General features: G+C 36.9%; 1 non-coding gene across 1 annotated transcript; it reads left to right on the top strand.

Annotated features, from left to right (window-relative positions):
- Nucleotides 1-14,656: 14,656 nt before the first annotated feature.
- On the top strand, nucleotides 14,657-15,842 carry LOC126054817 (uncharacterized). The gene has a single exon (XR_010277914.1). It is a non-coding gene; the product is annotated as an uncharacterized LOC126054817 (transcript).
- Nucleotides 15,843-16,075: the final 233 nt, after the last annotated feature.

Genomic DNA, 16,075 nt, shown 5'->3' with positions numbered 1-16,075 from the left:
GATTCACTCTATTATCTTCAGATGAAGTGGTATTCAAAGTGTGAAGCTGTGGGTTTGTTCTGATTAAGGTAAATACATCTTTAGTTGTGCTTTGTTTACTATATTTTTCAGTTGCAAAAAAGGATTAGTACCCCAAGATAAAGTTTAGGCATTTACCTACCTATGATAAAATGGTTTAATGCAGAGACATATACATATGTATGTATATAACAGACATAATTATATTTTAGAAAATCTCTTTGGTTGAATGAAATTATGTTGAAATTGGTTGCGGAGCTAGGTTGATCTGAGAAAAGATAGGACATTTTTATCGGCTGCCTTTCAGAGATAGTTCAATATTTGAAATACACTAGCAATCAAAATCTACTCATCTTTAGGTAAACTAGATATAGCTGGGCATATAACATTAGAAAACAAACACTAAACTGGAATAACAGCCGTCATAGACAAACGTTTGTATTCGCGTGATCTGCTCCCTCACGTGTGGCCGTGTGAAGCGGAGCGCGAGCGCACGTGTGGCCGACTGCTCGCTCACCTGTGCCCGTGGATAGTGCTCGACATACAGTGTTGATTGCTAGCTTTTGGTTCTGTCTTGTTATGTTCTCTTTTTTGTTGATATTGATAGTTAGGAGTTGCAAGGTTTTTAAATCATATGTAACATCTTCTACACCAAAACTAAAAACAACGATAAGAATTATTCACGTTCATCAACATATAGAAACAAAAATATGTTTTTCTAAATACGCCTAATTAATCTGTGGATTTGGGCCTGGGGAACATTTTAATGTGTCATAAAGCGTCCCTCTACATAATGTTGCTGTGTTCTGTGTTACAAACAAAACAACACGTAAATAACGTGTTATTGTTAAATATATGTCTCTCATAACTACATGGAGATTAATAACCCTCGCAAGATAACTCTGTCCTACATTTGAAACGTTTTTCATTTCCCCCGTGTTGAAATTTTCAAATATTTCTGCATTCGTTTTAATAACCGCGCAATCTGAAAGCAACCTTATTTATTGTACCACAAAGTTTTGTTTAAAAATGCTAAACAAAGGACAACATTACATGTGAAGCGTTGTAAAATAAACGTTATATTTAATGTGATAGAGTTGAAATTAGGTTGAATTTGATGTGGTTAGGTTATTATGTCTCTCACGTATTAGATTAGGCCACGCGCAGTAGTCGCGACGTCGCGTCTAGCCGCGACAGATAAATATGCTGATTTATAAGCGACGTGCGAGTACGCGCGACATGACGCGGCGTGACGCGCGACATGTATCGTCATATCGCAAGAACTATTCGTCTTATGTGGAGCAAGGCCGATAAGATCATATCGGTGAAACAACTTGTTTGTTTTACAGATAATAAGGAGATGAAAAATGCAGACTTCACAAAATCTACTCAATTTATATGAAATGTACCTATTGCTTAAACGCTTTCGATAAAAAAACATGAACAACCTTCAAAGAATACCAGACAAATGAAACCGCATAAACTTGCAACCCTCAGCAATAAAAAACAATATCCAGAACATTCGAAAACTAATAACACTACAAACACATTTGCGCGCTCAGTAATATCGATAAAAAATGCATCCCATATAGGCGGGCCATACAGACAGACATTTGTCCTAACGCGTCGATATATATGGGCCGGCTATAGGGGCCATTGTTCACACGTGACGCGGGCCGACGCGTTAAATCTACTCGCGTTATGACGTCACGGATAATGGAAACGCATTTGTGAACGCGTTACGTTAGGAGTCAGTCTCTGTATGTGTGTGTGTGTTTTATTCCTTCTTGATTTACTGAGCTTCTTATGAGGCAGGTTGTGAAGTGTGTTTGGTTTATTTTTTGCGTAACTTATTTTCTATGAAGTCACAATTTTGATAAAGTATCAGAACAAAACTAGAAAGTCAGAAAAACAAGACAAAAACATAACTTTTCTCAACAATAAGGTAACAATGTTCCAAATATCTGTTACATTCCAAAATACAACCATATTTTTTTCATGAATTGTCATTATAAGATGACCTATGTATAAGTATTTCATACGCAAAATAAAAATATAAAAACAGCTTAATAAACCTGACCTTTTGTAATGTAAAACCGCAAAAAATAACCTCCAGCCTTCTCGCCCACACCTTTAACACTCAGATTACAATATCAGGAAAAACCCGCGTCACCGAAATTGGGCGATACATCAAGCGTCTTCACGCGTCTTGTGAATGTGAGGGCCGACCACGGATTAAGGAAAGTTGAGCGGAGGTGCCATAACGGAAAATCGCCTAAGAAAGTAACGCGCCAAAATAAAGGTGAGCGGGGGACGAAGAACGTTACTGTTTCCACCCTTATACGCCGTCTTTGGTCCCGATAATTTCTTGTAATAGGAAAAATCATTCTTAAAGAATCCGGACGCCTCGTTAGTTTACACGTAACTGTTCGTTTTGATCATGCCCACCGTACGAATTTGAGCTAGAAGTAGGTGCCTGACCTACCTGCATTATGGCATCTCTGCTCATTTTTCCTTATTCCGAGGGTCAGACGGTAATAAAGCGCGTGACGTATAGAGTGTCAGCTGACGCGTCGATCGCGACAATAGACGCGGCGCGTAAATCGCGCGAGATTTACGCCGCAGTTAGACGCTCGGACCGTCTGTGCACGCACTTAGATAGGTACGTGTTGCTTATTTATGTGTTTTAGAAAATTTGTTCTTGGTGGATCTTTATTATGTCCTGGAATAGTACTGTTGAAAGGCATCTGAATGTATTTTAATCATTGTGATTTAGAATAGTAGGTAACTTCAAATCACTTAATAATTCATGACAAAGATATATCAGGAAAGTTTTAAGAACCTATAATATTTTATTTACTTCAAATATTTTCCATATGCACAACAAAGGTGACACTTCGTTTCAAAGCATAAAAATATGATTGAAATATTCTGCATAAACATGCAGAATAATAAACTTGTGAATGTTACTGCAAATAATATGATGATGTGTTCGCAATACATAATCAATGAGAAGAGCTTATTCAAACAACACAACCTTCTATTTTCCTGTTGAAAAATAATATGTCTTTTGCATGCGAAAATATTTACTATTAGACAAGTCAACTTATTTTCAAGTTATAAAGTGGATTTAGAACTCAAAATTTACCCAAAACTATGACTGTAACTAAGCATTCAATAGTTTGTTCGCTTGTCTCTTGACCATAAGACTAATTTATCTCATGAATAGAAACAGAGTATAAATTATTATAATGGATAATATGAATTTCTGAAAAGGGCTTTATAACAACAACAAGGCTTTAAATATAGCTTTTTCAAGATAAGGCGTTGATAAGGAATACTTGACTGTGAAATTCCTACTGAAAGAAGGCTTGAATCAATCACACTTGGGTTTAATATTTCCATGGACCCCGCGAGAGTGACGCGTCGACGCCCGCCGAGCTATGCGGAAACCATTCGCCATGGTATTCATATCGATGGCAGGGGCTCAACGATAAATGATGCTAACATATTATATGTAGGTACGGGTATATGATAGAGGAAATATTAGAGAAAAATGGAGAAAAACCATTCAATAAGCACTATGAGTAAACGGAGTCCATTTATCCCCTTCGTAAAATCAAACAGATTTCAAATACCAACTTATACTATGTTGTGTAATCATTGAAACAAGCTGGTCTATTCAACAAAAAAAGTCAAAAGTTGTCAAAGTTTAAGATACAAAAATGTTCGGAAACCAATGTAAGACATTGAGAACATGAGCATCGCTTAAAAAATGTAAAAAAATAACAAAGAAGAATGTTCCAATTACAAAATAATAAGCTGCTTTCCTATTTAAAGGGCGATTTGGACGTTTTCAACGGTTTTCCGTCCCAGTGCGTGCGCCTCCGATCTCCTCCGCAAATAATAAAATATTCCGACGAAATAACCGGCTTCGAGCGATCCCTTAGAGCGACCAATTTACACTGGCCCCTTAAACTTATACCATACGTTGGTATCAGAGACCAGGTTATACTGGACGTTCGCCACACTAACCAAATTATTTCGACCCTCGGACAAGATCTTTTGTTGTTTCGAATTCACCATTTTAACCAGACCCCGCAAAACTATCCGAAAATTCCTTACCAAAGTTCTAGTGTAGCTGGTCTTTCGGCACATGAACCAATATAACTTGATCTTCAAGTGCTATAGTTAAGCTAAAATAGGGAGGTCAGCTATGCTGGTCGTTCCTCCGGGCTTATTGACTGGCTACCTGCAAAGTGCTGACGGCTCCGTCGGCAATCATTCAATCTCGACAAATGCTTTGTAAAGCGTAGTTTACATCATATCTATGAAATCTAGATAGCTTGCGGCAGCTGATATTTAGCTGCTTAAAATTTTTACATAAGTTATTTTGGAAGCTTGTCCATGATTCTAATAAAATCAAATCGTGCATTTTCTCGTCCAAAAGTGTACTTTAGTGACCATATAATATATGGCTGCGGGACTGTTCAAAAAAGAGACCGCGGCGCTGGTACATAAAAGACCTACGAAGGAACATGATGGGTTTTAGTCAGTGAGAGTCTGACACTCCCTCACGCTGCACCCACAGCGGGAGAAGTCGTTTGATGATTTCCCATCGGAAAAAAGTTACCATATTTATAGTTTTGGATGGCTTCTGTATAGACAGCAAAACATCGCCTTTTCCCAATTTTCTAAACAAAACCATCTGACCTCTATCGGCAGCATGTTCATTGATACACCGAGTAGTAATAAAAAGATAAAAGAGAAAAGAAAAAGAGCCTGGCTCGGGTTTATTCGCGCGGAAACGATTCGGCCATGTTGTTCCGAGTGGAGGCTTACTCAGCCCTAGCCCGAGATACTTGCCTCCGAGGCATGGCGGTACTTTAGTCTGTAGGGCCTGGTGGAAATTTAGATGTGTCTTTCGTTTTCGAAATGTTAAGTAGCATAATTTGCCTAGCTTTTTCCCGATTACGTTGAGGTTGGCTTAGAATAGATACTTTTTATATTCTTTTGTTCTGATTTATAAAATTTCAATTCTATTTTCCGTTGACCTTGTAACTACTTTAAATGTGGTTTAATATGTCTTGCCATGATCACTTTTGAACGGTAAAAGATGTTTCAAGTGATCTGGATTATATATTCAATCTTATTAACTCGTAAAAAGCAAAGATTTTCACCTCACCTCAAACCTTCGTCACATCTTCAGCAGTTTATTGTCGCGTTATCACAAACGCAATGAACTGTAAAATTGAACGTAAACATTGTTGAATGGCTCCTTTCACTGTTGCTGACCCGATGTTCCCGCAGTCCCGCAGTCCCGGAGTCCCGCAGTCCCGCAGTCCCGGGGTCCCGGGCCACTGCACACAACGACCTTGACAATACAAGGTTGATGATAAGGGTCACTCCCTTCAACTCTTGCTGTGACCACAAAGCGCTTTCAAAGGTTATTTTGACTTTCTCGAGTAACAACAGATTAGTTAGGTAGAGTATTTAATTGTAGATGGTGTTTTTGCCATTGCATTGCTAAAAAACAGATACTTTGCATAAGAACTATGTGTATAATGTACTTTACATATTTTGAAACGATAAACTCCTGAGAACTAAGTACTTAGTATCGTTAGACTTTCTTTAGGTAACTCTGAGGTTATGGCCAAACCTTCAATCTTCAAATCATTTATTCATTCATTTACAAACACTTATCTATAAGTATAACCAACATTGATTGACCAAAATAGATAGGTAAGACTGAAAGAAACACGAATCAACAAGCATGTTACCAACTCCACAACATATTAAAGAAGGCTGCTATACTCTATCTACCCATAAGTGCGCGGTTGACCGGCCGGGGTCGATCCTGATTGAAAACAAGTGAGTTCTGACGCGCGGGCGGGAGTGATGCGCTCCGCTGGGCTCCGCCAATAAATATCATGTTTAGTGAGCGCTGTGCTGGGACAAAATGTTGTGGATGTGAGGAGATAGGTCAGCCGAGGATCTAGGGTAATGAGGAACTGGTCAACACTATGTGTGTAGTGTTAAAAAAATATTTTTATGTATTTATTTACACCGCTAATCTACCATGACAGGTTCATCGTAACCTAATGCGATAGATAGGAGACAGTAATAAATGAAAACATAGCTTTAAAGCACTAAAACGTAAAACATAGTAATACAACATCTATGTTAGATAGTGTATGAATGTTTTTTTTAAATAATGTTATTCCTTGAGTGAGGCAAAGAGTAATCATGGGATTAAAATGGAATGGTATCTTTAATGCACTTTCCATAGGCTTTTAAAATGTGCACGGGAAGTAGTTCCCTCGAGATTTTATGATAAAACCGCGGGGAACAGCTTGAAGTGAAATATTTTTTAATAAAAATAACACGAATAATATTTCTGCAACGAAAATGCAGGAAAAAAGATTTCACAAGCATACATTTACATTTCGGAATACGATAAAAATGAACAATAAATAATATTAATACTTTTTACACTCAAAGCCAAATATAATACTGGAACATTTTATATTCTGTGTGTGCACAGAGAAATATTCTCTTTTTCCTAGAAGTGTAACTAGCAGAGAGAACACTCGGCTATATTTCCTCTATTTTGTTCATTTCGAGGAAAAAATATTAATCTGCAATAGCACGCGCGCTTTAATGTTGTCACACATTTTGTAAATTAAAATGCATGAAATACAGATTCCGGAATGTGCGGGAAATTCTAAATTAGTCGCGACAACTGCACGAAATATATGGAAGAAACAGTTTTATGTAAATTATAAATTAGACAGGCTAAACATAGGCTCTGTCTACTTGTACTGTGACTCACTCATTGGTTTTCCCAGACAATGAGAAATCAATTTCCAAGACATTAGTAAACAATCGAAGGAAAGGTGAATTTCTAATTTTATAAACGACCCAATCGTAGTTCTTGACATTCTAATGACAGGTCTGAGTGAAACTGTCTACTTTATTTATTACTAGCCTTTTCCCGCGGTTTCACCCGCGTCCCGTGAGAACTTCTACCCGTGCTCGGATAAAATATAGTTTATGTTATTCGGGAAGAGTGTAGTGGAGTGTATAACTGACAGTGAAAGCGTTTTATAAATCGGTTCAGTAGTTTTTGTTCTTTAGGACACAAACAAACAAAATAATGTTTTCTCTTTATTATATTAGTATAATCGATGTAGGATCAAAACTTAACTAACCAAATACAGGAAATTCTCTATTATTCGTTATAGGTACTAAAACAACATGGATTGTGGTACTGACTAAATATCGTAATCTTTGAATGTATTGTTTGATCAGAGTAAGCTTGTTATCTGGGCATGGAGTGTCCCGTCATAAAGTGTCGCCATGTGAGGTAATCCCGGGCTGGGAGTCCGGAGTCCGGGACGTGGGACACACAATGCGCTATTGTTCTCAGTGTATCGTGTGTGGTGGAGGCAGTGGGACAACTCTCTGTGGTTAGTGAAAGGGTTGAATGCCTTTAAGGAACTTGATTGTGTTTTTTTTTCTATAACATTAAAAAATACTATTTTTGTAGTTAGACTAGTAGTTAGGAATGGTCACGTCCAACGTCGCACATTGAGTACAAATGTACAGGGTCAAAACTTTCCATATTCTCACTGCCTCTAAGTTTGAACATGTTTTTGTATGTAATTTGAGTTGAATCGATCCTTCAAATCTAATTAAAGGCCTCAAAGTGATTTTTTGGTTGAATGCAAGACATAAGCATCAATAGTAGTGTGTATTTAATCATCCCATTGACTTACTGCTAAGTCCCAACAGGGTCCACTCCCACACAACACCGCCTCAGTTAAAAACACGACACTGCTATACTGTCGCACGTTTTTGTCGCTAATTGTATTCACACTAACACCCAGTCAATCAAATAACGACTTTATCTCAACGGTGATAGGCTCATAATCGCTTGACAGATTTGGAGTATTTTCTCAAAGTAATTTACAAAATCTGTTATGAATAACTTCCTTATTGCAAAGACATAAGGTTGATAGTTCCGTAGCAAGATAGTTGCAAGTAATATGTTTGTCAGTAGTATTCAGAAGCCATTATTAATATCCGCGATGATCTGAAGTAAGCCGCTTAGATATAATGCGCGTCAAGTGAGGGTACTTACACAAAAACTGCTCGTTTCAGGCAATCAGCTGCCACAACTAGGAACAAAGAATGAGGAAAACCCATTCATTATAGTATAAATATTTGTATCTTATTATACCGGCTGTTTTAATAATCCTTACTTTACGTTATTAAAATTTGTAATGCTAAAAATCTGATAGTATTTTGCTGTACTTGAAACTGAAGTCCGAACCTGATCCTTTAGAAGGCTGTTTATTAGATCAAAGACACCGTTGTTAACTATATATTAATTAGGATTTACAACAATAATGCTGTTTAGGAAATAAACAGTATGTAGATAATGAATTTGTTACCTAATCATCAAATTTTTTTTTTTATAATTTCAAAGAGAAACTTAATTTTCAATGAAGTAATAGTGTTTGTTATAAAGAGCGTACGATTCTCGCGCGTGTCGCGCGCTGCTCTAACGCTTTGTACAATCAAACTCGCTGCGGTTTTTATATTCCCACACACACAATCATCACACAATAGTCATTCTACAGAAGGACCAGTCCGTAAGGAAGTCTAAATTGTGGTATTTCTCGTAAAATAATTATCATCAACCTGTGTATAACAGGCCTCTCCTAAGTATTTCCCAGTGTCTAATTAATTTGAACGCAACTTCTGTCTATATAGCATATGAGGCTCGGTTTGGACGGTTCATATTGCCATGTCGCATGTAACTTTTGTGTTTTAGGATGCACGTGTATTTTAACCTAAAGTTGTTATTGTTAATTCCTGTTGGACGAATCTCTCCAAAACGAGAAGATTTAATATTCTTTGCGCTAGGAATACGTGTTTGTGAGCGTTAATTGCAATAACATTACGGATTTTCATATACTGTAGATAGTTAAGATACTGTACAGGATCTTCTTAACTTACTATGTGTTGGCAAAGAATGCAAGGCATTCGAGGGGGTGACAGAGGGACGGAGGGAGTGCCAATCAGTCGATAGCTTTGTGGGCGCTCAATCACTCATATCAAAGGTGGAACAATTCGCACATGTTGCCGGCTTTTTATTAATTTGTCTTCACACAGTATTGTTCCCTTTTTCGATAAAATATATACACCATGCGGGCACAATTCAATTGTTAAACATTTTACTTTTAAAGTGCACGTCATCCTTTTTACTTTTCATCATCATTTGCCAACGTTTTCCCAACTATGTTGTGGTCGGCTTCCAGTCTAACCGGATGCAGCTGAGTACCAGTGTGCCATAAGGAGCGACTGCCTATTTGACATCCTCAACCCAGTTACCCGGGCAACCTGATACCCTTTGGTTAGACTGGTGTCAGACTTACTGGCTTCTGACCACCCGTAATGAATGCCAATGTTCAATGACAGCCGGGACCTACAGTTTAACGTGCCATCCGAAACACAGTCATTGGTGTTTAAGATATACTTAGAAAGTACATACAAACTTAGAAAAGTTGCATTGGTACTTGCTTGACCTGGAATTAGATTGTTAAACATATTACTTTAAAGTGAACGCATATTTTTACTTTCTCTGACGTAATATTGAATACTGTTACTAATTCGATAGCTGATGGAGTATTGTATTTCCAGGTAGTTATTGCCTTCCTGGAAACTTGAATGAAATATTCTGTTGTTCGTTCCTGACTTGAGTTTCACTCTTCATTGTTGAGACAGGCTCGTTTTGTGATAATAGGTATTACATTTTAGTCTAGTTCTAAGTAGGCCCTGTATTGTTAATTCTACAAAACAGAATTTTGAAAGGAGTATATAAGATAGAATAGATTACAAGAATTAATCTGCGTTCCGAGAAATCCACATCGTGTACCTCGATAGAACACACTATCCATGCCTTATTTCAGTCGGTTCAGCTGTTTTAGCGTAAAGTATAATAAGCAAACTTACAAAATGACTGTAGCTTTCAGAAATAAACAATACGAGTCTAATACATTTGTTTCTACTTAAAAATATTCTTTCAAAACACTTCTGCCTAACCTTCAAAACTAGGAGAATGATTTAATACATTATGAACGTAGTTTCAGTAGTATGTCCCACTCACTGGTCGTGTGGTAGTCAGTAAAGTTAGTTCCCAGTTCCCAGTTGTGGAGCGAACATATTATTTGTTTGAGTGCGGTGACCGACTTCACTCAGTACACAGCCTGCTTGCTAGTTCAAGTTGCACTTGTTTTAGATGACAATATTTATTTATCTAGCTAGAAGCTGTAGAGAGAAGAAATATAGAAAAGAGAAATCTATTTCGGCAGAGAAACACTTTTCTTCATGACGTAGAAATTATACAGGTTTCTTAATATAAGTTTGGTTTGTAACTATATACATACGTCGCTTCTAACTCCATAAAAATAAGACGATTATAGGATTATAACAAAAATACGTAACTGTGAAATGCTCAAGCCTCTAACAAGCCTCAACACAGGATAATATGAGATAGAGATTCATGATCTCTAGTTATTAAGTGAAAACCTGACATTTTTATTACCAAAAAGCTTCATGTAATGAGGCAAAATAACGAGCTATTCTACCACTACTATAAGCACAAATACGATCTTTAAATTAAACGTTTAGCGCTAATTTTAAAAACAAAAGGCGGGCTAAACACACGTCCTTTGCTACGCTTAGCTACGCGATGCTACGTCGTAGTACATGCTACGCGCTACGGGCTACGAGCTACGTTAAGAAAGTTTTTAAATGTTTACACATTTAGTGGAATTAACGCAGCGTAGTATTGTTCGCAAACGTTAATAACTTATGTAATTAAAGCACACCTGTTAAGCTGAGCAAAAATGTAACAATAAAGTTAACACTTTATAACACGAATTTAAATTAAGAATATAACAAATTCTTTCGTAAATAGAGTTTTAAAAACCAGCCAAGAATTTACTTTTTTGCTGCTAACTTTATAATATAACTTAATAATACAGCCAAATTATGGAATCAGACCCAACATTGTAACATTACCGTCAACAAGACCAACCAGAAATCTTGCAAACCGTTGTATCTATTAAAAGCCACTAGTTAGGTAATATAACTCCGCTGATAGTATAACGAGCTTGAGGCCGCACTATAATTGTCAATTTTCTAACAAACAAACTCAATTTAACTTGTGTCCGTCCCGGGAGTCGAACCGCCACAACTTGCGCAGACAACTACTGTGACGAACTTGTGAATTAATAATTATATGTAGTACTGTTATTATGAAAGGCTCTCTTGATATGGCAGAAGATATTATTCTGAGAAGTGTCTTTGTTTCTATTCTAGTACTTTACAATATTATAACTGTGAATTCATTACAACTAAAAACTCGGGTTATAAGAGGTCTTAAAATCGTCTCTAGTTACATCGGAATCTGTTCAGCTGTTTTACAAAAAAAAGAGGAATAAACAGTCAATTCCTTATGTATGTATAATATTATTCATGATATGTGGGCAGATATCGTGCGGAATATATACATATCTTTGTATGTATGTAAAATATTTACATAAGGTCTACAGGGAAATGTCATGTTATTACAGGTTTAATATCAAATTCCAATTTCCGCTTCCTAACCCAAATAGTGAATTATCAGATTAACACAAGTATAACCTGAAACCGAACATAATCCCACCTCTATGAAGTTGAATATTTCGGTAATTGTCGCTGTGAACATAACTGCAGTTAGAACTAACCTCGTAATAGCCGCGAAACGTTCTCTACGTGACTGTGTGTCAGGTGCCTGCAACATCAGCTGCCTGGCCTTCTCCTGACTATGATGGGGTCAGCTACCAGTTTTTTTACAAGGAGCGACTGCCTATCTGACCTCCTCAACCTAGTTACACGATCAATTGTACATCAGACTAGTTATCAGACTTACTGTTACTGTTACTGTTACAGCCTTTTTATCAGACTTACATGTCTCTGACTACCCGTAAAACCTGCTAAAGATGTTCAATGACAGCCGGGACACACAAAATTCAAGTGCCCTCCGAATCTCGTTATTTAATAAGTAGATGACCACCCATCCTTTCACCATCCTAAACGGACTCATGAACATCAGCCGAGCCTTGCAACTGTTACCTACTTAACCACAAGCTCCTCAGAATGCAAGATATAGTCAATGTGCAAATCACGATAACTGTCTTCGTAGACAACCAGCCGAAGTATCCAAAAAGTCATAATGTATAATGGCAGCAGTTGCCGACACAATAATTGCCTTTAAGACCTTGTAATGAAGTTATCCGACAGCGCGACGATACCTCAGTGTACGCCGTACATTGCGTCCAACGCGTAAATTGCGTACATTGGCGGCTCGGCTGTTAATGGCGCCTACTTAATGAAATTGATTCGTCCCTTTCAACGTTTTATCTCTCCTTAATGCGTCTCAATAACTTTATTTAATGTCTCTCTGGGTTCTCGCGCGAAATCGAACGCTTTTGGTTGAATATGCGGGTTTGAAACTAGATAAAATGAGCGTTAAACACTCACTTTTGTTCTTGTCATGCTTAATTTTTTTGTTAACTTAATAAAATTATAATTCAGAAATATTATTAAGCACTATATTTACAAACTTAATTCTACTTTTCGAGTTCTACTTAATTTTACTTTCGATATAACTTATAATTGTTTTATACTTATACTCTCCTAATGCAGTTATAATCTTATTAAGTAATTTTAAATTTTGAATCGTTGTTTTATACGACATTAACAAAGTAAAACTCCTGTAACTGGCCGCGGTACAGCAGGGATGTTTCTGTAAAAATTATTATAACCCAAACGAGCAACTTTTTATTAGTCTTTTTGTTCGCAAAGTTTTTATTGCAGACTTCTGTCCTTACTGGAGTTTAATGTATTCTCTGACTTTAATGTAATAGTACTAATGATAGAATCGGAAGAATTCCAATTGTTCTGAAGGGACGGAATGTATTTGAGTGTCCGCCAGACTAGACTCGTAATATTTATTGCTAACTCCGGAATGCTAAGTGGGAGCTGAAATATTGTGACGGAATTTATTACAACTTTGTGAAAGGGACTTTGTGTTATACCTACTGTCATCTCCGTGTGATATTTATGAAATATCATTTTAATTATTTGTACCTACTCGTATAAACCATGACTCGTTTCCATTAACCCTTAATCCTTCCTTCAATCTTTAAAATCACGATAAATCAGAAATTAAGCGAAAAATAACTTATAAAATATTTCCCTAAGACACTAAACGCAATATAAATTAATTTACATCAGAACGCTCTCCTATTAATTAGATACAAGTCCAGCAATATAACTCCAACACTGCGCAGTCGGCTACAGTACACTTCGTGGCATAATACCGGGGCACTGTTGGTCGGCGGGGGTCCCGCGGGCACCGCGAGTGTAAATGGACAACAATTCAGCTCTCTGTTACGTCATTTGGAAAATTAACTACTTACTCACGTATATAAAATATTGCTCTGTTTGGGACTTTGGGGTTTCATGTTATGTTTTTATCCCACCCAAAACAAAAATGTGAAAGACTGCCAAGTTCGATAATATGGGAATGCTTCGCCTATAAAAGAAGTGAGATCTGAATAAGTACCAAGTTCCATACACATACCTCAGTTAAAAATAGTTACTTTTTAATGATATCACTTGGCAAGTTTTCACACACCTTGTTATACACCTACTAAACGCAATGAATCAAGTATTTAATTTTCTATTAAAACTTGCCAAGTAATCATCATTAAAAAGTAACTATTTTTAACTGAGGTATGTGTATGGAACTTGGTACTTATTCAGATCTCACTTCTTTTATAGGCGAAGCATTCCCATATTATCGAACTTGGCAGTCTTTCACATTTTTGTTTTGGGTGGGATTTCATTTATTTTTGTAAGGTTGTTTATTATATTATTATATCTAGCCTGTAGTGTCCCACTGCTGGGCAAAGGCCTCCCCATCTCGCTTCCACTCTTCCCGATCTTTCGACCGTGTCCACCAATCCGGACGAAAGGCGTCTAGTTCGTCACGCCATCTCTTCCGGGGCATCTCTTCCGGGGGTAAGGTTGTTTATTTTATTTTTTTCTTATGATGAAGTTAGTTAAAGAAATGTCTCATTTATACTATCTTTTAGATTTTTTAATATGCACTATGTTTCTTACAAAGAAATGAACACGATTAACTAAATGGACTAGATTTACCAACTGACTGATATGACATGTTATCATATATTATTTTCGTGGATCAAAGTTACACATTCGTTATTTTCGAAAGTGATTCACACTTGGCCGTTTTCAGATTTTTACTCTACTTTGACTAAATACAAACCTTTGTACCATTCGAAGATATATTATATAAATATAGATAAATTTAGTTCGTTTTAGTTCCTTAGGGGTATAAATTTACACCGGGTATAAAACACCTTCATTATTTTAGTAGTTTCACTCTCCGGTGGACACTCAGTCGTACAGTACGCGCTGCTTGCTGCTCCGAGCAAATAAATAGATCGCCAACCTTTTGCATACTTCTTTCGAACTTTTTTCTAGTAGTGCTTTTACAATGAAAACGTGTGCAATGTGTAATGTGAGATTCAACGATGGCGTTCAATGTGGAAGCTGTAAAAAACACCTGGATTTTGAATGTGCAAATATATCCGAAGCTGGATGGAGAAAGCTGGGTGCTACAAGGATGGCACAGTGGAAGTGCTTAGCCTGTAAAACTTCGTCTCCAGCCGTACCAACTTCTGATCAAGCTTCCCTTGAAACCATCCTCAGTGAGATACGGGATATGAAACGCCAACTGATTAATTTGCCGACACTAATCGATGACATCAAGGTTATTAAGGAGGAGCTATCCGATCTGAAGTCGACATGTGAGGGAACCAGTGGCAAACTTGAAGAATTCGATTTAAGAATTGCTGAAGTCGAAAATAAAGTCTCAGAGATTGACAAGATGCAAGAGACTATTAATGATCTTCAAACAGAATTATCCAGAGCTAAGTTCGAAATTGCATCATTTGACCAGCGCTCCCGGTTAAATAATATCGAAATTAAGGGTGTTCCTATAAAGAAAGGTGAAAATTTATTCTCGATTATTGATGCGATTGGCCGGAAAGTGAACTATAGTTGCCCCAAAACCCTGATTAATTACGTCTCGAGGGTGCCCATTTTCAATTCAAACGAAAACTTATTGTCGTGGGCTTCTTGAACAGATACGTCAAGGAGGACTTTATAGCGGCCGCAAGAGCAGTAAAGGACCTGTGCACAACCGACATTGGATTTCAAGGCACATCTCGGCGCGTATTTGTCAATGATCATCTTAGTGTAGAATATAAGAAGCTACTGAGTAAAACCAAAACTATTGCCAAAGAAAAAAACTACGAATTTATTTGGGTGAAACATGGTAAAATTCACGTACTCAAAAACACCAATTCAAAGGTTTTAATAGTAAGGAAAGAATCTGATTTAAACAAAATTGCTTAATATGTTATTTATACTACATTATACAATCATCGCTACCACTTTGCTTTGTCATAATTCATGTCACTATACTAAGTTGTTACAAATTGTTTAGCACCTCTGCTACACTAATGAACCGGTTACCATTCTCTTGTTCGTTAGTAAAAATTCCACTAAGTTGCTTATCGCGCTGTATACTTCAATGCGTCAAAACTAAAAATATGCTTAACTCTTTCTCACCTGTACGATCCATACGTTATTGCTTGTTTGCTCACACAGTTGTTTACCACAATATTACCCTCACGCTAATTTATCTATTGGTCATTTGCTTACAACAAACATATTTCTTTTTTTTTGTCTTCAACATTGTATCGATTATTCATATGCTTTTTAAACGACTTTTATTGCTATTTTGTAATGGTTTCTTTTTTGTTATTGATTTGATGCGTAATGGCAACTAATGCGAATGTAAGCTTATACGGCCTAAACATATTCTATCAGAATGTTCGTGGTTTACGAA

Source organism: Helicoverpa armigera, chromosome 28 (genome assembly GCF_030705265.1).
Source record: "Helicoverpa armigera isolate CAAS_96S chromosome 28, ASM3070526v1, whole genome shotgun sequence".
In the NCBI taxonomy this organism is placed as follows: domain Eukaryota; kingdom Metazoa; phylum Arthropoda; class Insecta; order Lepidoptera; family Noctuidae; genus Helicoverpa; species Helicoverpa armigera.
The sequence above is the reverse complement of the archived record's forward strand: the minus strand, read 5'-3'. Positions and strand labels throughout refer to the sequence as shown.